The sequence below is a fragment of the Myxine glutinosa genome, chromosome 6 (genome assembly GCF_964187855.1).
Source record: "Myxine glutinosa chromosome 6, kmMyxGlut1.1, whole genome shotgun sequence".
NCBI classification, from domain to species: domain Eukaryota; kingdom Metazoa; phylum Chordata; class Myxini; order Myxiniformes; family Myxinidae; genus Myxine; species Myxine glutinosa.
This window is the reverse complement of record NC_136266.1, coordinates 87,729,061-87,754,185: the sequence shown is the minus strand read 5'-3', so window position 1 is coordinate 87,754,185 and position 25,125 is coordinate 87,729,061.

Sequence of the window (25,125 nt, the reverse complement as noted above, 5' to 3'; positions counted from 1 at the left end):
ACCTCCATTTACCGCTTTACTTATGTTCTTATGTATTAAATAAACCACATTGTCAGCCTCAACCTGATCTCACCTAAAATCTGCATTCATTGAGCATTTACAACAAGATAATCTGGTAAAGGTAATCCACTCTTATGGAGGATTTGTAATGTCCACAACCAAAAATACAGATTGTACACCTGGCTGTTTGTCCACTTATGGAGGATGGCATGCTCTGATATGCAGTGCCCCCTGCCGGAACTGCATCCCGACTTTCATGATTCCTGATGGTTGATCCCAAAGTGGATGCAAGCCAGATAAGACAGCTCAATCGTGAGCACGTTATCATATTTATACCATAACCCCCAATACGTGACGTCAGAGCAGCACCTTCTTGCACTGAGAACGAAGCATTGAACGGATTAAAGAGCAAATCAAAATCGTTGCATCAAACTGGGCTCTTGATGTATTGGTTGTTTGATTGTTATTTTGTATGCAACGTGTGGCTGCTGGTGGCATCATTGTGCGGCTGTGCCGCTGATGCAGTGCCCCTTGTTCCATTCATCTGGTACTCATACTGCCGACCACGGGAGAATGACAGGCTGAGTCAACCCACCTGGTGTTATTTAAAGACACGACGGGGGCTCAAACTCAAGACCCTAAGATCTTAAAGCAGCCACGTCACCGTTAAACCACAACAGGCTTATTGGTCATTTGAGTAAATATAAAGCTAAATAACACATTTGTTAAATCACTTGTTTTTTTTTTAATATTAAATAATTAATATTGTTTCATAAAAAAAAACATTGCCATGTAAACAATAATCCATCCACGAATGCCACCAGCCTTTTATAAGGCGAAACCACACTCCCAAGGAGAACAGAATTAGGTCACATGGTGCAGGTAGGTTCAGAATCTAGCACCACGTAGGCAGGTGCTATCGTACCAATTAAGGTTGCTTGGATATCGAGCCATTTAGAGGCCAAAATAATGCAGTATGTGGCGAACAGACCAGCTACAATTTATGGATACAAAAAGTACTAATATGGTGGCACACCTCGATGAACACATGCATACCGTCGTGATTACGTTTTATTGCGTTGGTATTTGTACGACGACGTAATACATAGGTGGAACTACTTGAGCGGCTGTTCCGCTATTACCTGCATTACTTGCTCGTTTGGAGCTAGTATTTGATCGCCTTAGGAAAGCCAATCTGAAACTCAAACCGTCTAAATTCCACTTGGTCAAGCAAGAAGTCGTCTATTTGGGACATGTTCTTTCTGTCGTGCCGTGTACGGCCAAGTGAGGCCTCTGTGGGCGGGCCGAGTGAGGCCGCTGTGGGCGGGGCCGAGTGAGGCCGCTGTGGGTGGGGCCGAGTGAGGCCGCTGTTGGCGAGGCCGAGTGAGGCCGCTGTTGGCGAGGCCGAGTGAGGCCGCTGTTGGCGAGGCCGAGTGAGGCCGCTGTGGGCGGGGCCGAGTGAGGCCGCTGTGGGTGGGGCCGAGTGAGGCCGCTGTGGGTGGGGCCGAGTGAGGCCGCTGTTGGCGAGGCCGAGTGAGGCCGCTGTGGGCGGGGCCGAGTGAGGCCGCTGTTGGCGAGGCCGAGTGAGGCCGCTGTGGGTGGGGCCGAGTGAGGCCGCTGTGGGTGGGGCCGAGTGAGGCCGCTGTTGGCGAGGCCGAGTGAGGCCGCTGTTGGCGAGGCCGAGTGAGGCCGCTGTGGGTAGGGCCGAGTGAGGCCGCTGTTGGCGAGGCCGAGTGAGGCCGCTGTGGGTGGGGCCGAGTGAGGCCGCTGTGGGTGGGGCCGAGTGAGGCCGCTGTGGGTGGGGCCGAGTGAGGCCGCTGTTGGCGAGGCCGAGTGAGGCCGCTGTGGGCGGGGCCGAGTGAGGCCGCTGTGGGTGGGGCCGAGTGAGGCCGCTGTTGGCGAGGCCGAGTGAGGCCGCTGTTGGCGAGGCCGAGTGAGGCCGCTGTGGGTGGGGCCGAGTGAGGCCGCTGTGGGCGGGGCCGAGTGAGGCCGCTGTGGGCGGGGCCGAGTGAGGTCGCTGTGGGTGGGGCCGAGTGAGGCCGCTGTGGGTGGGGCCGAGTGAGGCCGCTGTTGGCGAGGCCGAGTGAGGCCGCTGTGGAAGAGGCCGAGTGAGACCGCTGTGGGCGGGGCCGAGTGAGGCCGCTGTGGGCGGGGCCGAGTGAGGTCGCTGTGGGTGGGGCCGAGTGAGGCCGCTGTGGGCGGGGTCGAGTGAGGCCGCTGTGGGCGGGACCGAGTGAGGCCGCTGTGGGTGGGGCCGAGTGAGGCCTGTGTTGCCGTTGCCTGGAATTAAGATGGTGCTTGATTCTCTCTGCGTATCCACATCTTTATAACAATTGGCGACGAGGATTTTTCGGACCAGGACTTTGTCATATGGAAAGGTCCCGGAGTATGCTGGGGACAACATTGAAGCATCACACTTTCCTAGACTGGTGTTTATCTAAATCCCCAGAACACCGAGGCTGTACGTAACTACCCAACCCCTCATAATGCTCATGATGTTCGTAGTTTTTGGGCCATGCTGGCTACTACCCACGGTGTATCCGACACTTTGCACAAATCGCCAAACCTCTTACCAAACTGACAGAGAAGACTAGTCATTTGGTTTGGACTCCAGACTGTGACTGGGTTTAAACACTGGAAACATCTTCTGACATCAGAACCAATTTTGGCATTTTGGCATTTATCGATTTTACCGAGCAGTTTCAGCTTCACACAGAAGCTAGGCTCCTTTCAGTTGGTGCTATGTTATTCCATGAAAGACAGCCGGTGGGCAGCAAGAGTGGAAGAAATTCAGGAGGCATCCCATACAAAGAATTTCAAGCGCTTCGATGCTGGTGTAAGCAGTCTATGGACAGTCCTTTCTCGGTATTGCCTTTTCACGGATTCAAACCAGATCCTGGAGTGCTATGCTGAACACTCTAGGAGTGTCTTCAATTGCGCCTCCTCTATCTCGGATGCGACCACTGACCCTCTTTCCCAGCGGCCATCAGGCTGACTGACCCTCTTCCCCTGCGGCCATCAGGCTGACTGACCCTCTTCCATCAGGAAAGGCCCTTGGTGACGATGGTATCCCCTCTGAGGTTTTCAAGTTTGGTTTTGTCAACCTTCTCACCTGACTGACCCAACTGTACAATACCATCTAGAGCTGCGTTCCGCAACCTTTTTAGCCCAGGATCCAATAAAAAACCCAGGCATCCAGTCGCGACCCATCGACCCCCCCACAAACCGTCACGGAAATATCGATTGCTTATGACGTTTAAAATATCTTGGTAAGGGTTCGGTTCATCATCTTTGTACAGTAGCACAATTCGTAATTGAACAATAAAGCAAAGTGACGACAATCATGCCAAACACTGTCCTTATTTTGTTGTTATTTTGTCCGGATCTCCACGACCATGAGGAGAGAGAGAGCGAGAGACCACGCCCCCCTTGAGAATGAGCAGCGACTTCGATCACAGACACCGCCCACTTGATATTATTGTCAGCCAATCAGGCGTCAACTCCCTGCCTTGTTAGCAGCTTCGGAAGAGAGGAATCCGCCCCTACGATGAATCCGGATGAACATTTAATGAAGAAGATGAAGATGATGATGAAGATGAAAAAGATGATGAAGATTAAGATGAATGTCACAACATTCATTGGACGGTGTATCTTTTGTGAAAAAGAATAAAACTTTACTTATTAAAGTGACACGCCAAGATAAGGTGTTGGAACTTTATTTGAATCTTCATCGTGAATAGATGATGAACTTAAAATGTAACATGAACTGATAAACAAAACAAGAATAATTTTTACTGAAAAAACCCGAAATGCATCTGAACTTAATATCCAGGTTCAATGTTCCGTTATCATGAACAACATTAAATAAACAACTTTCACTGATTAAACCCGAAAGTGAAACTTACAAGCCTAATTCAAATGTTCCGTTAGCAACATTGTTGATGTGGATTATCCACATCAGTGCGATGGTTGACTTTGCATATTGGCTCCGAGATCATCGATTCGGCTTTGAAGCGGCGACAATGCGATTCTCAGGTTGGCGCACAGGGCCATTGTCTCCAGTTTGTTTCGATACTTGGACTTCAGATATGTCACCGTTGAGAAACCTGCCTCACACATCCACGTCGTCGAGAATGGCATCAGGAACTTTACCGCGAGATGTGCAATCTCTGGGTACTCATGAGACACTGTCAGCCAAAACTTTACTAAAGTGTCCTTCCTGAACAGTGTCTCAAGTGTACCGTCGGACACGATGTCGAGCAAGTCCTCTTTCAATCTGTTGGACAAGTTGCAGCACTGCTGAACGTCGACTGAATAAGGGTCTCGTCGGATCCACTTCTTCTCCACGCGTGGATCAACAGGAAAGTATTCATCAAATCGTTTGCGCAGGTTCACCAGATGTTCGACGATGACATCCTTAATGTCCACAAGTTCCTCAACACTCTTGCTGAGCAGATCATCCAGGTTTTCGAACATGTCAAATTCATCATTGGTCTGTACTCTTCTCTTCCGTACATCCAGCTTTGACTTGAACGCCGCTATCTTGTCGTACATTACGAACACAGATTTCGCCTGCTTGTTCCTTTTGCCCTGGAACGATATGTTCAGATTGTTCAACAAGTTGAAGACCATGTATGACCATGTATGCCAATGTTGCGATGAATTTGTTGTTTTTGTAGTAGACTGCCAGACCTAGCCACCTCCAGGAATGCGAGGACCTGGTTGTGAAGTTCATACAATCTTGCCAAAGCATCTCCTCTGGAGAGCCAGCGAACAGCTGCAAAATACAGCACCGTGGTGTGTTCTGTATCTTGCTCCTTACACAGCTCTGCAAACAACCTCGAATTTAGGGCGCTCTTCCTGAGATGGTTGATTGCTTTCACTGCAATGTCCATTACTTCGGCAAGTCCAGGTGACATCTCTTTCGCCACTAATGCCTCGCGGTGGAGGAAGCAGTGGGTCCAGCTTGCCTCTGGTGCCACATCTTGGATGAGCTTAATGACACCGCTGCGCCGACCTGTCATCGATGCCGCACCATCGGTGCAAATGCCAACACAGTCTTCCCACCTGAGGCTATGCAATGCGATGTGTTTGTTGACGACTGCGAATATTTCTGGGGCGTGGTCTTGGTCTGTAGCTCGTCACATGCCAGAAGATCCTCCATAAAATCATCGCCATGCCGATAACGAACAAAGATGAGGATCAACGCCTTCTGTGCGATGTCCATTGACTCGTCCAACTGGATGACAAACTTGTTGGCCTCCAGGTTTGCGTACAGATGGTGCTCGTTGTCTTCGCCCATGTCTATTATCCGTCGGCGAATCGTGTCGGCAGAAAGCGGATTTGGTGCTTATCTTGGAAGCCGCCGTCTCTCCAAGCACTTCTCTGCACATCGCCTTGGCGCATGGCAGGATGAGTTACTCTGCAATACAAGATAAATAAAATAACACATGAACATTTCTTTCACTTTATGATTAATCTTGATTTTGTTCCAAGGCAGCGGTACTTAACCTGGGAGTCGTTTAGGGGTTTCCGGGGGTCAGGAAGGGGTCATAAATAACATATCAATTTGTTGAGCCCATTTTTAGGAACCTAACAAAGGTACATACCACACACAGTATTTTGTTCGCGTATGCGTGTACGTCACAACCCCCAGGTTAAGAACCGCTATTCCAAGGCATTATAAAAATTCCATATGTACGATGTGATTGCCATATGTACTTTTAAAAAAGAGGCAAAGTTTAAGAATGGCTGTATTGCAACAAACAATAAAACTTACGAAGTTATGATATACCAACATATACATGGCACGAGTAATAGTAAGCAAGAACCCGACACATCAATGTTCTGAAGACAAAATGAAAAACTAAATTTAACTATACTTACAGCGCCATGTATTACTTTATGAACCTACACACCACCAATGCAGTGAAATACTTTTACGAAAAAAAACAAAAAACTTACCCGCAATAGTGTACGGTTTCTTTTCTTTGGCTATCTTCTCCGCCACCAGGTAGCTGGCTTTGGTCAGTCCCTTCGACGGAAAAACAGCCGAACTCATTACTGACTTGCTGTTGTTCATCTCGCGTTCTTTCCGGAGAAAAAACTCCCGCGACTTGTTGACATGACCTCCATGTTTCTTCTCGAGGTGCCGTTTCAGCTTTTGGGGCCTGAGGGACTCGTTGGCCAACGCGTCAAGTCATATCACACACAGTGGTCGATGAATATTGTGCTTATCGATATTCAAGGTGAACCCATAGTTCAGGAACACAGGCTGAAACTTTCTAGCCATGGCGAGTACCTTATGCTCACAGCTCAATCTTTCGAATGAAAAGCAATGGACATTCCGCGTGTCGGAATCGCGGTACATCGAGGTACATTGGCACAGCGCGGTAGAAGAGTCCACACTATAAAGTTTGTGTCGGCGTTCGTTTGACCTCTGTTCTGTTCAGTCGGGAGAAGTAAATCGTCGATAAAGTTTTTTTCCCGCGATTTCTGAAACGATTGTGCGACCCATTGAAAATCCTTCACGACCCAAACATTGGGTCGCGACCCATAGGTTGCGGAACGTCAATCTAGAGGGAGGAGTCAGTACCCCAGGTCTTCAAAGATGCCACGATTGTTCCCCTATACAAATAGAAAGGTGATAGGTCGTGTGTTGACAACTACTGTGGCATGGCCCTACTATCTACTTGCCCACATCATTCTTAATCGTATGTCACCAACAATGTCACCAACAGCATCATCCCAGAAATGCAGCTGCTGTGCTGGACATGGCATGACTGATATGATGTTCTCTTCTCATAAATTCCAGCAAAAGAGCACAGAACAACATGGCGATCTACAAATGGTCTTCATCGACCTCACGAAAGCATTTGATCTGGTCAGTAGAGAAGGCCTGTGGAAGCTACTGCACAAAGTTGGCTGTCCCACTATGTTGATCAACATCATCAGATTCCTCCATGATGGCATGGTTGTATCTGTTAGGGACAGTGGATGCACTTCTGAGTTATTTCCTGTTACCAATGGCACAAAGCAAGCTGCGTCCTAGCTCCCCTATTATTTGTCATTGTTTTCCTCTATGCTTCTTGATGCCTACGAAGATTGCAACCTGGAAGTGATGATGCAGTTTCGTACCGACAATAGTGTCTTTCATTTGCAGCATCTGAAGGCCATGTCCAGAATCACGGAAATGTTACTCCGGAAATGTTTTTTTTACCAATGACTGCGCTCTCTTCAGTCGTAATTTTGAAGATATGCAATGTATTTTCACCTACTTTGTGCAATCTACTCATCGCTATGGCCTTACAATTAGCCTCAAGAAGACTGAGCCTATGCTTCAGCTGAGACCCGAAGGTGCGTATACCGTCCCATCCATTACCATCGATGACACACCACTCAAAGTTGTAGATAAGTTCTGCTACTTTGGAGGTGTTCTCTCTCAAAATGCAATGATTGATGACAAAGTAACATCAAGAATCGGTAAAGCATGTGTGTCCTTTGGAAGATTGACACATCACCTTTGGCATGAAAGTGGCATTCACCTGGACATGAAGATCAGTGTCTATCATGCCATTGTCTTATGGACACTCCTGTACGGATGTGAATCATGGACACCCTTTTGTCACCTTATAAAATGCCTTGATCAATTCCATATGCGATGCCTCCATAAGATTCTTGGCATCACCTGGCGAGACAGAATACCTAACACCTCAATCCTAGACCGCTGTCGTATCCAGGGAATTGAGTATTTCCTGATGCAAGCCCAGCTTTGCTGGTAAGGACACCTCACACGCATGGAAGACCATAGAATCCCAAGAGCGCTTTTCTATGGATAACTGAAAGTTGGTAAACGGTCATGTGGTGGACAAACAATGTGCTTATAAGGATGTCCTTAAATCTACTCTCAAGTCTTGTGCCATTCTCGTTGTCACTTGGGAGCATCAGGCCACAAACAGGTTAGCTTGGCGTAACATTTGCCGAAAAGGCCTGGTCCACTTTGAATGTGGGAGACTTGCTATGAAGAGACAGCAGAGGCAAGAAAGGAAAATCTGCCAATGACTATCTCCAGAAGGACCAGTCTATACCTATGATGTTTGTGGTAGATGCTGTGGGTTCTGCAATGGACTATGCAGCCATCACACAACACACAATGCTTAGTGAGCACGCCAACAAAAGGAAGACATTTGTCGAGAGCGACGACTCACACCATCATCATGGTATCTCAAACAGGAAAGAAAGGGTTATAGCCTATGCTCTCCGAACCCTTTGACAGACTACAGTGGATTTACAGACTACAGTGTAAATCCACTACTTTGCTTTTGACAGACTACAAACCACATGTCTATCTCCGCAGACAGAAAAACCTCACATTGTGTTTAACCTGCTGGAGTCTTGAGATGGAAGAATATACCTACGACATAAAATACTGCTCTGGAAAATCGAACGGAAACACCGATGCAATTTCACATGTCAGTGTTGACTGTTCATCCAAGTCGGACACGTCAGCCTGGCTGGACTATCCAGCATTAACATCCACTGATACTTTCTCTGTATTCCTTGTCATAGTTCCATTGCGGCCGTTGCCCACAAAGAAGATTATGTACGTAATTCAGACGGTTGTCGGTTAGGTTAGGCTTGGGGTTACGCCCTCCGGAAGTGACATACACCCTCCAGAACAAATAGTGAAACATTCTCCCCCAACTTTATGACGACAGAAATGCTTCAACACTCTTTGTTTTGTAGAAAAAAAGATAGATTTTTCCAAACCTTGACAACATTTGCTTCCTGCTGTTCACTGTGATCTCGTGGGAAATTTTTTTGTGCCTAGCTCACAACAACCAAACTTCTGGCCATCTTGGAGAAACAGGAACAATTTACACTTTTGGCCACAGATTTTGCTGGCCTGGTTGGAGAGCATACGTCAAACGTTACTCTCGGGGAAGTAAATTCTGTGCCATTCGCAAGTTCCCTACCCCATCTATGAAAGCCGCATTTAATTTGATTATTGCGAAAGTCCATTTCAAATGGTTTCAATGAATTTTCAAGGTCCATTACTGAAATCGCGGACTGGTAAACGGTACATATTGGTACTACAATGTAAACCCATCAAGTACCTTAAAGCATATGCCCAATAGGCTACGAGTGTAGGAAATGTCTTGATCAAATGATTCATCCCTCACTTTGGAATACCGGAAGTGGTCCACACTGATCAGGGTAGAAACTTTACCTCAAAGCTGATAGATTCACTCTGCACTATTCTACAAGTTAAGAAAAACCAAAAAGGTCCATACATACACCGAGCTGCAATGCACAAGCAGAGAGATCCAACAAAATCGTTTCCAAATCGCTCTGCATCACAACCAAAGCATGTTGTGGTGGGGAAATCACCGAGTGGGACAAATACCTTCTGTTTCTGTTAGCAAATATGCCTTGCAATATCACTCAACATGCCTCCACCAAACTTCCCGCACATACCTCGTCTTTGCAAGGTTGCCACAGAAACCTATCGATATGGTTTTCAGTCAACCAAACAATGACCAGACACTAAATCAATATGCTCTTCAGCTGCGCCAACGACTGATAGCTTTTCATCAAGTAAAGAAGCACATGACCAACTTGTGTGGTAGGATGAAGGAGCTTCACGATTATAAAGTATGGGGTCAGCCTTATGCTGTTAGTGAACCAGTGTACCTGAAGATACAAATCTTTCATTCCAGAGGAAGCAAAAGGTTTGCTGACCATACGACGTCATAGCTGGTCCGTATGACGTCATAGCTGTTCTTGGTCCTGTGATGTACAGGATTACTTCTCCTTTGTCCAGTCATACTACAACTGGAAACTTCCAGAACTGAAAACGTGCCTACTTCTGATCAGAAAGACAGCTCGATCCATAATCTGACAGTGACAAATTGGTTGCCCTAGGCCGCCTAGGGGCAGAACCCATCAATCTCTTGGTTAGACCCCGGTCGAGTATCCTTGACACTTCGGACAAGATAAGATGGCTTGGCAAGGTCAGTTCCCAAGTCCCGCAACAATGTTCCACAACCCTTCCATTCCTGACAGTTCCCTACTGGGAATGACTTCTGACAATCAGTCACGACACTCTCTCTGAGATGTCACAAACTTCCCCCATGACATTTGCCTTACAGAGTTCTTTATGTAAACCAAAACCTGTACAGTGTACACAGATACGACCCATCTGATAGACAATGTGTCGATGCCTTGCCTTTTACAGTTATAGCTTGTTGTACACTGCTCCTTTCATATTCCATCTCCAGGCACTGCATGACGTCGGGGCCTGGCGATGATGCAGCGTGCAGAAAGGGAGTACTCAGTTTTCACTCTGTTTATTTGCTTGTTTTCTTTCTTGTTGAACACCACTCCTTTTTTATTCCATCTCCAGGCGCTGCATGACGTCATCGCCGAGGACAGAAGGGGGCCAGCAATGACGCGCACCGAAAGGGAACACTCAGTTGCTCGGGCGATATCTCAGCCATCCTTTGAGCTAGGCAGCTGTAAGTTGGGCATAATAGTGAATACGTGCTTTGGCAAAACGGTATTTAAAAAAAAAACTTTTTGATTAATCAATTACTGATTAATTACTTAATTATTATAAATTTATTAAGTACTTATTTATTTTCTTTCTCATCTGGGCAATATCTCAGGCACTAAAAATCTGATATTTGGACATGACAAATGACCAAGTGGTTTGGCTGTAAAGGGTATTTTTGATTTATTGATTAATCAATTTATCGAATAATTATTTAATGATTAATCAATTAATTAATGATTTATTTTCATTAATTAAATAAATAATTATTTCATTTTCAAAAAGTTCCAGCTTCAGATGAACCACTGGTGGTTGGGGTATGCTATTAGCCAATTGATTAAGAAATTAATTATTTTATGATAAAAAAAACAAACATTTATTACCCAATTAATCAATAAATTACTGATTCTTTCAATTTTCGACATAATGTCAGGCTACCTACCACCTGATGCCTTCTTGTTACTTGGCAAAAAAAAAATTTTTTTTACAAGTATGTTGATCACTCCGGTTTGTTTATTACTTGGCAAATATATATATATATTTTGGAATATATATATTTTTTTGGAAGTATGTTAATCATTCCTGTTTGTGTGTGTTTGTTTGCCTGTCAGCTCATTTATACTTGCGCTATGAATGAATGAATGAATGATCGTTTTAAGGCCATTTTCCCTGCTAGAGTGGGGGTTAGCCTTGCGGGCCCCATGACAATCATGGTTCCCTGTTTGAGGCAATGTTTTATGGCCGGATGCCCTTCCTGACGCCAACCCTTGGTCACGCTCTTACGATGCGCAGGGATACGGTGTACCTATTCTAACCTGGGGTACACACGGGGATCATTCATCCCAGCAAGCTGGTACTCAATTTGCCGACCTCGGAAGGATGACAGGCTGAGTCAACCCCCCTGGCATTAATTCAGCGATTGACTGGGATTTGAACCCAGGATCCTAGGATCCCAGGCCAGCACCCTAACCGCTAAGCCAACACAGGTCACGATTTTAAACCGATCTTCACGAAACTTCACCAACTAGTAGAGTTCGTGGACCGACAAAATCCTATATATTTTTGAGGTCAAAAAGTCAAAAGGTCAACATAGGCCAAAGGTCAACCACTTTTTTCCAAATTTCTAACATCCTCAATTTTCATCCAATTGACTTGAAATTTGAATATGGTTTCATATCAGCGAACTGAATTCAACCACCAACTGTTTTTGAGATCAGCATAGGCCAAAAGGTCAACATAGGCCAAAGGTCAAACAATTTCAAATTCTAAAATCCTCAATTTGCATCTGAATGACTTGGAATTTGAATGTGATTTTCATATCAGGTTAGTGAAACCAACCCCCAACTATTTTTGAGGTCAACATAGGCCAAAAGGTCAACATATACCAAATTTCTAAAATTGTGAATTTTCATCCGATTAACTTAAACTTTGAAGATGATTTGCACATCGGGTCACTGAATTCAATCACTAATTGTTTTTTGAGGTCAAAAGGATGCTCCACTGAGTGCCATGGTACTTTGTTCTGTTTTGCCAAGTGTCACTCTATGAGTGATTTTTCATTTGTGTTTGTCTGTCCGCTCACTCATACTTGCATATAGGTCACAATTATTTTAAACTGATCTTCATGAAACTTCACCAAAAGATAGAGTTGGTGGTCTGACAGAATCCTATTTATTTTTGAGGTCAAAAGGTCAACATAGGCCAAAGGTCACCCTTTTTCAAATTTCAAAATCCTCAATTTTCATCCGATTAACTTGAAATTTGAATAGGATTTTCATATCAGCGAACTGAATTCAACCACCAACTATTTTTGAGATCAACAAAGGCCAAGGGGTCAACATACACCAAAGATCAACATCCTTTTCTTATTTATAAAATCCTCAATTTTCATCCGATTTACTTGAAATTTCAATAGGATTTTCACATCAGCTAAATAAATTCAACCACCAACTACTCTTGAGGTAATCGTAGACCAAAATATCAACATGGCCAAGGGTCAACAACCTTTTCAAATCCCTAAAATTCTCAATTTTCATCTGATTGACTTGAAATTTGATGACGATTTGCATATCAGGTCACTGAATTCAACAACCAATTATTTTTGAGGTCAAAAGGATGCTCTATGAGTGCCACTCTACTTTGTTCTCTTTTGCCAAGTGTCACTCTATGAGTGATTTTTCATTTTTCTGTCTGTTTGTCTGTTTGTTTGTGGACAGGATATCTCAAAATGTTGTCAACGGATTTCGACGAAACCTGGAGAGGTTGGGTGTGTGACAAGGTTGAAATGATTAGATTTTGGTGAAGATCTGGATCCGGATCAGAGAAGTTTTTAAGTGATAGGGCTAAAATCGATATATAGCACGATATCTTAAAAAGTTATGGACGAGTTCGCCTGAAACTTGCTGGACTTGTTGGGTGTGTGACAAGGACGAATCCACTAGATTTTGATGAAGATCCGAATCCAGATCCGGATATGAGGCTTTTTTTTATATATTAAGCGATTCGTCACCATTGAGTGATGGGGCCAAAACGATATGTCGCATGATATTTCAAAAAGTTGTGAACAACTTATGACTAAATTTGGTGGATGCGTTGGTTTGGCTACATGAACAAGGGATTAGATTTTTGTTCAGGTCCAAATGAAGATCTGACCTATCAGTGGGATACAAAGTGTAAACTGTTCAGTCGGCGTCGGTATGCGCTCTACAGAGTGCGGTTGTAGTTTGCACTCTGTTTGCTCCACCACCTCAAACATGTCCACTTTCTAGAACTTTTATACACATGTGTCATCGGCCAATCAATAGCATTGTCCATTACGCGATTTATTGACCTGGTCAATGGGCTACATGTAGTGGTTTTGAGGAAGGATCCTAGGGCAAGACCTTACAAAGCTACCTGATTTTTCAGCGTTGTCCAGGATCTTAATGGAAGATGAGTGTGATATGTCTCAGTTTGGATCAAATTCCTGTTTCCATCGGTCCAACTTTCATATATCCTCGTCTATTAGATCCAATATAATGTTAAACAAAACGACGAAACTGATCAATTCAAATACTGAGTATTTACCTTAATCTGTGATCTATGCATTTTATAGGTGGACTTGTCAGGCAAGAATAGTGTCTTATAAGGAGGAAGGTATTTGCCAGTTTTATTAAAATTAATGGCGTTACTTGTACTGATCGTGGTGGTGGAAATATGCTTGTTTCAGGACGGGTTACCTAATTGACCTTTTTGTGGTGCAGTACTGAACAACGCCTTTGTTTTACGATCCCTTTTTGAACCCACCACTAACTATATCCTGGCCTCGTGTGTGGCAAAATCGACATATGCCCAAATGGTTGTGGAGATAAAGGATATTGTTCTTTCCTTGAGGAAGGAGAAGGAAAATGAGCTGAAAACCTCATAAGGCCAAAGGGACATGAAATTCATCATCGGCATGGCAGGTAACCCTTGGGTTCTCTTGGAAGGATTTACCGTAAATAATATGACTGTTAGTTTTGTGCTCTTTATAAAACATTGTATACATTGTCAATAAGGCAATGTACACTTAATAACCAATCATCACTACCTGAAATCTCTCTAGCTGTCTGTCGGTGTGTGCCTGTGTGTGCGTGGGTGTTTGTGTGCGTGTGTGTGTATGTGTGCGTGTGTGTGGGAATGTGCAAGCGTATGTGTGCGTGCGTGTATGTGTGCATGTGCGGGAGTGTGCGAGTGTGTGCATGTGTGTGTGTCTGCGCATGCGTGCGTTTGTGCATGCGTGTGTGTGCATGTGTGCATGTGTGCGTGTTTGAATGTGTGTGTATCCATGTGTGTGTGTGTGTGTGTATGTGCGTGTGTGTGCTCGTATGTGCATGTGTATGTGTGTCTTCATGTGAGTGTGTGTGTGTGCATTAGTGTGTGTGCATTAGTGTGTGTGTGTGTGCATTAGTGTGTGTGTGTGTGTGTGCATTAGTGTGTGTGCATTAGTGTGTGTGTGCATTAGTGTGTGCGTGTGTGTGTATGTGTGCGTGTGTGTGGGAATGTGCAAGCGCATGTGTGCGTGTGTGTATGTGTGCATGTGCGGGAGTGTGCGCGTGTGTGCATGTGTGTGTGTCTGCGCATGCGTGCGTTTGTGCATGTGTGTGTGTGTGTGTGCATGTGTGTGTGTGCATGTGTGCGTGTTTGAATGTGTGTGTATCCATGTGTGTGTGTGTATGTGTGTGTGTGTGCTCGTATGTGCATGTGTATGTGTGTCTTCATGTGAGTGTGTGTGTGCATTAGTGTGTGTGCATTAGTGTGTGTGTGTGTGTGTGTGTGTGTGTGTGTGTGTGTATACATGTCCATGTGCATGCTTTTCTCTTTCTCCACCATTTCATCCCATCCTCTTATACAGTACCTCATTTCTCCTCTCTTTCTTTCCCTGCTCTCCTTTTCTCCTCTTGTTCATTTAATATTTTGTAGTTACACATTACTAGGCGTCATATAAATATCTGTTAAATTTCAGGAACAAAGAAGGTTTTAGAGTAAAGTAAGAGTTCAATCATCTCTACATATTTGTCTCTCTCCCCTGACGATGCCGAAAGAGAAAGATTTCCACAACTCAAACTTCACATATTTTTGCCGAAGCACTTTAACAGGTACAACAACGATTCTCTGTTTCCTTACACACAGGGTGTTTAGTGAAGAGGGCTAAGGATACAGATGATGTGAGATTCACAGTTGTTCAGCTAACACTTGATACTGTTTTTGGAAATTTGGTGACAGTTACCTAACACCAAGTGGTAAGTCACGTGTGTATGGTAAGTGCATAAAAAACGTTTGCAGTGACATGGTGATAATCCTCATTAAATAAACATCTTTACCAGCAGCTTGTGTACGAATTGGATTTCCACATCATTGCTCGTTGGGAGCAAAACTGCCTGTTGATATTGCGAGTCCATCTCCAGAGAGCGGCTGTGAACCCAAAAGCCAAGACCCTGTTCAGGACTTCAACATCCCTTATATTTCCCCAAGTCAAAGTCATCGCACAATACGGTGAGTGAATTAATTAATTAATTTATCGAACTGGAAGGAAGAAGGACAGGATGGGAATGTTGTTTGGAAATGTGTGTGGATAGAATGTAAAGGAAAGGAATCAGGTTGTGCACTTGGGGGTAGACATTCCAAAGGAGTCGAGCTGTAATCCAAAACTCTGTCTAATTTCCGAAGGATTTCAACGTGTCAACTCTGTCCCTCTAATTGCCTTCTAATTGGGAAATATGCTAGCCCACCACTTCCTTCATGTCAAATGGCTGGCCCCAGGGTTAGGAATGACACTTACTACAGATGGAGATGAAAAAAAAACAAAGAGTTTTATGTTTAACTTCGTCTTCATTCAAAACTTTTATTGAAATACGAGGGAACCAAGTTACAGCAGAGGAGAAAGAACAACTTTCTGCTCAAGTTCTTCCGCTGCTCATCTCTATTTCCACTTGTAACAACCTGCTATTATGTAATTATTTATTGGGTCCTGATATCTAAAAAGAAGAAATTGGGGTGAAAAACTGGGAAAGCATACACAAATATTTTGACATTAGGTTATGATAGTTAGGGTTATCCATAAATGAAATAACAAAATCATTAAATTGTGCTAAGTACTGATAATAATTTATTTTTTAAATAACAAACTGGAATGAGCAGATGTGGCGTGGGGTGACATTTCATCTTTGACCCATACACTTCCTCGGGCCCTTAATCTCATCCACCTGACACAGGTCCTGTCTCATGTCATCCCTTCACAGCCATTTCTTGATAACGTGCTAGTGGAAGTAAAAATAAAAGGATATTAAACATTGGGCAGGCCATCATTCTCAATCATCTGCTCTATCTCGGTTTGCAAATGGCATGATCTGGTAATACGAAGCTACTCCTATGAAAACGTTCTCTCTCATGAACTTCCTGCCCAGTGCACTATTTTTTTGCCTCTCACTACTTCGAGTTCGGGTCTGATTGATGTGTGGATAAAGTCAGCTTTAAAAAAGGTTTATATTCATTAGTCACTGCATCGGCAGAACACAAGAACGATGACTTTTCTCAACAAAATGCTGAGAAAGGTACGAAAGAAGGTGAACCGCCATTTTGAGATGAAACCTTCAAAGCAAAATAGCATACTCATTATCCAACGATGCACTCCAAAGGAAAATCTCACTTGAAATTCATGCAACTCATTCACAAAGTAGACTTCCAGCTTACCTGCAGACTCTACCCTCAAAAGGACCAGGGCCTTGAAGTATGAATAGGTGGAGACAGGGTGCTAATCGGGAAATGAGCAAGAAAGCGTTCCCTCAACTGCGCATACTATATATACATCAATACGGTATAAGAGAAGAACTGCACATATATATATATATATATATATATATATATATGTATATATATATATATATATATATATATATATATATATTGTGTTGCGGTTCTCTCGCCGGCCTTCTCCCCTTATCAAGGGGGGATTAATCCCCTTGTCTTTACTGGGCCTGGCGGAACCGGGGCTTGCAACGTCCCTTCCGGACAGCGCCAAATAGGGTTTCGGGACCAAATTCTCGCTCGTACCTAAGTACTCGCGCTGCCCTGGAAGCGAGGAAACAAGCCTCGCATGAACCACGTGTGATGTTGGTTCGCCGAGCAGTTTGCGTACACGTGATCCGCACAGTTATAATTAATGGAACCTGATTTAAGCGAGCTTATTCGTGCCATGCTTAGTCAATGATGAAACCACAAAGACGATCGAATCAAGAAGAAAGAACAGATTGGTTTAATTATTATTACATGTATATATAGCTCAAGGACGAAGAGACAGAGAGCAAGCTTAGACAGTCTTAATTATCCCAGGGACACGGGCCTGTCTCACACTCACATGGGGTATTGCAGATGGGCAGGTGTTCCCCAGCGCGTCCAAGGATGGTCCTCATCTAGCTCTCCACGGTCCCTGGCACGTCCATGAAGATGGAGGTAGGCGAAGGCAGGGACTCGTAGTGTGTCTCTCGAACCATGGAGATAATATCGGGGCGAACGGTAGAGAGGACTTTTACGGCAAAGGGCAGGACAGCTTTTACGGCAAAGGGTGGTTACTCAGCCTCGTTCACTCGCTTGGCTGAAATGCGCAAGTTCGTTATAAACGCGCCTGGCTGCGCCCGCCTATATTCAGCGACCAACTCTTCTTCCTCAATGCCTTGGTGTTGGTTAGCGCGTGCGTTCTCATGCGACGGTCAAGTTCATCAAGCGGTACAATGCGAGTTCTCTCATCAAGTCCCCTCTCTGCAAGTCCTGTGACGCAAGTCCTCTCTCTCCGGGCAAGTCCTCTGCTTCAGTCCTTTACAACGCTTATCCGGCATTCCTCTGCAAGTCCTCTCGAGGGCTTTGCGCAGCGGGTTATATAGGTATGCCCCGCGAACCTTCTGGAACTCACCAGACTCTTCTCACCATGCCCTCTGACGCCACCACCTCTGAGCCCTGATTGGTGGTTCATGCTTACCGTCATCGCTCCTGCCGCTCCGCCTCAACTCCGCCCCGATCCTCCTTCGCCTCCCTCGTGTTAACTCGCCCAAAATGAACCAACGTTAACAAACTGTATTGAGGTTACGGACGTTGGGTGATCGGTGGCAGTAGGGCCTATTTTCCTGGCTTTACACAATGCAGAATTAACACTGGAAAGGGCCTATTCTCACACATACTAAGAAATAACTATACTACAAATGAGGCTACATGTTGCTTGTGTGACTATCGATGGGGGACAGACTTTAACCTTTATTGAACTCACTGTGCAAACCTCAAAACCGTAGCAATATATATACAGGGTGAGTCAAAAGTAGCGCCCGATTTCTGTTTATATACACAAAGAATTAAGTTAAGCACCCCTACACAAAGAATTAAGTTAAGCACCCCCTAATCCTGTCCTGAACCTGAACCCCCTCGAGCACGTTTGGAACATGTTGGGACGACAAATTGCGAAGATGGTCCCTCCAATAGCCAATCTGGATGAATTGGAACGTGCATTACATCGGGAATGGAACAACCTGCCACAGCAACGCATACGACGGCTTACAGGGTCTATGAGACGTAGGGTTGAGTCAGTGATCCGATCACGTGGGTCCTACACACGTTATTGACGCAAAGATCGCTAGAGGTCTTCTCAGAACAATGACTGTACGTTAGAAAACATAAACGTCATCCACACTGTCTGTGATGGACCTATAGCTCCATACTTAAATTGAGGTGAAAATATGCCTAAAATTCCCAAAAAATTTCACCTTAAATTATTCAGAATAAAATATTGAAAACGGCATGATTGTTATGTTTTTATGTGACCATAATATCACTTCTCCAGAAAATATAGCAATATCATGGGTATATTACACTGTTTTGACGACAACAAACTTGTAATGTGCGAGGTTGTAAAAAAACGGGGGGGTGCTTAACTTAATTCTTTGTGTATATATGGCCTTAAAACGATCATGCATTCATTAATTTTCCATATATATATATACTGTATATATATGTATATATATATATATATATATACAACAACAACAACAACATGCATTTTAAGGCCATTTTCCCTGCTAGAGCGGGGGTTAGCCTTGCGGTCCCCATGACAATCTTCTCCATTTTGCCCTATTTTCTGCATCTCTCCTTGTTAACCCCCTTGCCCGCATTTCTTCTTCCACCATCTTCAGCCAAGTCTTTCTCGGTCTTCCCCGTCCTCTACTTCCTTCTACATTAATTTCCATCACTCTTCTCAACCAGTCAATTTCATCCTTGCTCAACACATGACCAAACCATCTCAACCTGTTCCTCTTCACAGCATCAATCACAGGCAATATTCCCGTCATCTTTCGCAATTCATCATTTGTCTTCCTCTCTCTCAACGATACTCCGCACATCCATCGAACCATTCGCATTTCCACCCTTTCCAGCCTTCGTTGCTGCTCTATGTTCATTATCCATGTCTCGCTCCCATAAATCATAACACTTCTCACACATGCAGCATACACCTTTCCCTTCAGCTTCAGCGACACTCTCCTCCTCATCAGCACGCCACTCAGTTCCCGAAACTTCTTCCATGCACATCTCACTCGAACAACCGTTGCCGAGTCTGATCCACCTTCTCCATTCAGCATGTCTCCGAGGTAGCAAAATGTTTTCACACCTTCCAGCTTCAGGCCGTCTCCAAGATCCAACTCGCCATTTCCTCCATCTGCAGCTCCCTCTGTGCACACCTTACATTTGAATGTAGCTGCCACATTGGTAAATGACCCTCTCAGACCACTACATTTTTGATGAACCCACTCAGCGCACATTGTACATTGAATGGAGTTCACTCCGACACCCTTCCTGCACACAGCACACGGCCACTTCCCAGTTCTTTCCACCTCACCACATGCTTTACCACTTGCCATCACCTTCGTCTTTCCGATATTCACCTTCAGACCTTTTGTCTCCATACATTCCTTCCACTTGTTCATCTTTTCCTTCAGTCCATCCATACTTTCCGCAATCAACACCAGATCATCTGCATACAACAACTCCCACGGTAAACCCTCCTTTACGTTCTGAGCCAGCACCTCCATCACAGCTACAAATAGTAGTGGACTTAGTACCGACCCCTGATGCATTCCCACCTTCACCTCAAACTCACCACTGTTCCAGTCCTTCGTCCTTACAGCTGTGCGCGCTCTTTTGTACATTGCCATCACTACTCTGTTCAACCATTCCTCCACTCCTAACTTCCTCATAGTCAGGCAGATAGGTGTATCCATCATAAGAATTGTGGGTTTAGACGTACAAGCATGAAATTTGGCACAGTCATAGATAATAATCTAATGAATAATTCCAGATATGGACCCACCGCGAAAACGTCCTATGGTAGCCATGGCGGCCATTTTACAAAATGGCCGTTTTGACCGCGATTATTTTTTACCGGACGACACAAATGCCTCTTTATGTTCTAATGAAATGACTCTAGATACACATATATGCCATAATTGTATTCTCCAAATGACCACAATTTGCATTTGTGTTGCCAGCAATGTCAATTAACCCACCAAGCACTGTAAGGGTAACTTATATTACTAGATAGTTCCAGTTTGATCTTGTTTATACGTCACAATTTTCTCCACCACACTGGCACAAAGCGGTACATTTCAAACTAGCTTGTTTGCACTTGCATCGTCCCTTGCAACCCTTTTTGCATTTACAACAAATCAGCTCCCTTGATGAAATGCTGGCTTCAGGAAGCATGGACCACAGGGGGTTTCCAGTTGTGGGGATCGATCCATCCCCAAATCCCCAGGTGAGGGCAGATCCATAACAACCTTGAGCATGTTTCCCCAGCAGTGGCCACCCGTGTACACAGCCCTCTTGATTTGTTGTACCAGGGCTCCTCTGGTAGGGGGAATAGCTTGCATGGCTCGTCCTTTCTTCGTGAAGAGTGCCTGTCGAGCTTCGTCTATGTTGACGAGATTGCTGGTGCGATCGTAGAGAAGAATGGTGAACTGCTCGAGCACTGCCACAACGTCATCAGAGATGTCTGCTGTCCCCGTGGAGAGATGAACTAACGCTGGCGTCAATTCGTCAAATACTTTCCAGGTATCCCAGGCTGTATTCTTGCCCCGTGTATTAAATGACGAGACTGTGTCACACCCTGTGTATGCATGGAACATCGGGAGGGCCTGTGACTTATCTGGTCCGAGGAATGCTGCAATTTCATGTGCTGGAATATACCTGAAGTGCTGGCCTGTCCCAAAGGCCATCCAAAGCTCCTGGATTTTGAGTTTGGTTGTTGCTGCCACAGCCAATACCACTATATCTGTATCCACCGTACGCAGAATAATTTTCTGAAATCCATCACGGACTGCATCCGCGAGATGTATCATCATTCATGTATCAGCCTCCTCATGGTCACATGGGGCAAGATGACTGGTGTCGCGTGCGGGAATGCACGTCACATCTGAACCATCCGTGGTGACTATCTGCTTATCTGATACAAGATGTGTGATGTGTTTTGTCAAGAAGGCAAACAGTTCTGTTTTGTTTGCATCAATTCTCAGGAACTGCTGCCAATTTCCTGGAAGAACAGTGGATCCGTCAACTCTCCTTCGAATGCCTTTCCCACGTTTGTCCCTGGCTTGAGATTTCAGGCTGTTGTCATGGTACTGGTCCCAGACTATATCCACACGACAGGCTCTTTGCAAGTGACCTTGTATGTGTGGCAAGAATACTTTCAGCGCATAATCATCAAAGGTTTTGGCAGCAACTGGTTTCAGAACGTTCACCAACACTGCCCCGTCAAGGATAGTGATGTCAGTATCTGGTTTTGGAGCATCACCTCTGACCTCTGCGCAACTCTCTAGACACACCAATAGATCTGATTTGGTTCCCAGTCGTAACTTCCCAAGCTGAGATAAAGACGGGGGACATGCTTGGTTTTCATGGCGGAAAAATTCTGCAAGATCACCATCTCGTGTTTGAGACGCAATGTAGAGTGTTGAGAATAAAGAGCAGTCACTCTTTAGCGAAGTTACTTGCAAACTTGTCTTGGATTTCTCTCTTGGAGACGATCGACTAAACAATGGGAGTTTATTCTTCTTTATTGGCTCAGTAAGAGGTACGGTTCGCTCCAGTAGACGGTCTGCTACGAAGGTCTTGTACTGTTGCTTACCTATCTCCTCAGCCTGTTGAACAGTAGAAACAACAGTTGGGTCAGCAATGTCTCTTGTGTCCAGCCGCAGCAAGTCTGTACTCTCTTCTAGGAAGGGGTTTCCCATTTCCTCTATTACTTCAACCAGACGTTTGACATGTTGAGTAAAGATTACCTGTGAACTATATGTTTGCTCATGGTGGCGTGTGTCTTGATTAATCCTTATTTTCCTTCCCTCCATGGATGCTTCAAACTCGGTAGTCATTCTAACCAGTTCCGGCCCAGCCACCATCGATCTTCTAAGAGCATTTGGATTTTGAGTGAGTCCAACAGCACCACCGTCACTCTTCACAGCAGCATTATTTTGCTCATGAGCCTGGTCAATGGCCATAGATGAGAAAACTCGTTTTGTCTTGTGAACTGTGAATTTGCCATTGGTGAATTCAGTAGCAATATCTGGGTGTGACTTGCTAAGACTCATCATGTCTCGAATGTGGACAGGCACCCATCGTGCATAGTTGGTGTGGTCCATGCTGAAAAACCATGGTGCAAGCTGTGTGAGGCTGTCCATGTACAGGGGGAAGTTTGCTGTCCTCAGTGACTTGACAAACGTTAAGAGGAGGACTTCCAGTTGAAGAGTGATGTGCCAGAATTGGAACTGTGGCACATCTCGAATTCGTTGACCACATCAGTCATCAAAGGATTCAGGATGGCTTTCAGACTCCAGAGACTCTGTGTAATGGGTGTAAGATTTTGTCAGGAGGATATATAAGCTGCTTGCTGTCACTTGATGCGCATGTCTGGTTCTTGTAACATGAGATGCATGCAGAAATGAATCTGCAGTTCCAGGAGAAGCAACTTTGGCCTGAACCAGGGCTTCCACCCATCCAGCATCTTCCAGCCAGTCTCCGATCACTTTTAGTCCAGCCATCTCTATATGCAGCCCTCCCAAGATGATGACGAAATGATCTTCCCCGTACGTTGATGGCCAAGTCCACTGTATCTGCTTGGAGATGGTGTAGAGTGGTTGATCCACAGTGATCACTGGTTTCTGTCCTTGGTTGACTTCCATCACAGCTTTTTTAATCACGTCCATGGAGTGCCGTATCATACCAACAGACTTGGAGTCGTCCGGAAAGAGGGGAAGTAGTGCTGTGATCGCCGGCAGATTATCTTGTCCTGACTCCTTACTGGCATGGTAGGTTGCCCATGATAAGTTACTGTCACTTTGTGGGATTTCTTGATACCTCTGTTTCACAGTATCCAGCCATCTGTAAATTAAGCAAAGTACATTAGAATTGTCAGAAAACAAGCAAACATTTACTCATGGTATAACAATAATGTTATTGCATCACGTTCTTATGGCATGGTATTATGTTAGAATGTTACAAATACTCACCCATACTCTTGGTGCAATGCCTGGGTGATCTCCTGCCCATCACTCTTCAATGGACCATCAGCCTTTGGGAGTGGAGGATCCTTCCGAGGTAACACCAGCGGACGAACACAGGTGTAGGACTCTGGGAGCTCTGACAGTGTAGTGGTAGTAGATGGCTGTTCACGGACGCTGTGTTCCCTGCGGTCCGTCCGATTATTTTGCAGACTGTGGTGCTGGAAAAGTGATATCCCAGTACCGTGAAAGGAATCTGTCGACGTTGTGGAGCTCGGATTGTGGTCGATATTATCAACCGCTGCCGTTGTGAATAAGCCCTCGCGTAGATTGGGTGGACACACTACCTCATCTCGGTGATACTGCTCACACACTCTGTTTCCCATGGATGTGGAGATTGCCATCACTCGGTCATAGGAGATGGACAGTCCGAGATCAAACAGCATCTCAATGAGGTCACGTTTCCGAGTCCTTGCATGGACTGTGAGTCCCACGTAGATGGGCAATGGGGTTTCTCTGTCTTTGTTGTGACGCACAGTAGTACTTCCCACTCTGCGACGGATGGAGCTATTGTACTGCAACAACTGAGCTGTGCTGAGGGTTGCTTGGGTTACACCATCACCTGATTGAGACTTGATGTTGGGGCCGTCGAGGATCATGGACACCAAAGCCAACAGTGACTGAGGTACTGATTTTACTTGGCAGTCCTCATCAAATGAACCTGTGAATGTAGCTGCAGTTTGGAACATTTCTCTACGTACTATCTCCGCTGCCCTTGCAAGACATATGGCTTCGTCATCGTAGTCTTCTTTGCAGACTTTACGGAGGGCAGGTCCTACATCTTTATCAAATGCAAGTAGTATATCACGCCCTTCCTTATGAGCCGTAAGGTCTGGGATTTGGGCCAGGATACGATTTTTTTTAACTCTGTGCTATGTCTGACATGCTGCTCCACTCCAAGTTGTTCTAGACGATTAGAATAAAGTTTGACGAGATCTGCAAGTTTAAAGACAGGGGCATGCTCTTCATCTATTCTTGTTTCATCGATAAATGACAGCAACTCGGCTAGTGCAATCCCATGGTTGACTTTATCAGTTGTGTCCATCTTCTGTTTATCTTGTAATGATTTAGTTTTGTTGTAAAGTGAAACAAGACACCTTGGATGATATTTTGCATCTTGTGCGACCATGTCTCCAGCACTCAATTTTGCAAGTAGCCTCTCGTCCTGCAGGTCTAATGCACATCTTCGTACGCATGAGTCTAGACAGAAAAGTTGATGCCTCACGGAGTGGTTCGGAAGTTGACACATCTTCGCATAAAAAACAGACATCCGATGCTGCCACTTCATGATGAGCGACTTGACGAGTGTATTTCTTGGATGGAGTAGCATCAGGGTCGCAACCCTGTGTGCATTTCCTTTTTTCTGCTCGTTGTAGTTTTATATTATTGAATTTTGTATGGCAAGATTTGTGCCACTTGGCATTGTTCTCCAGAAACGTAGCTTCAATGCCATTCCCATCATCAAGG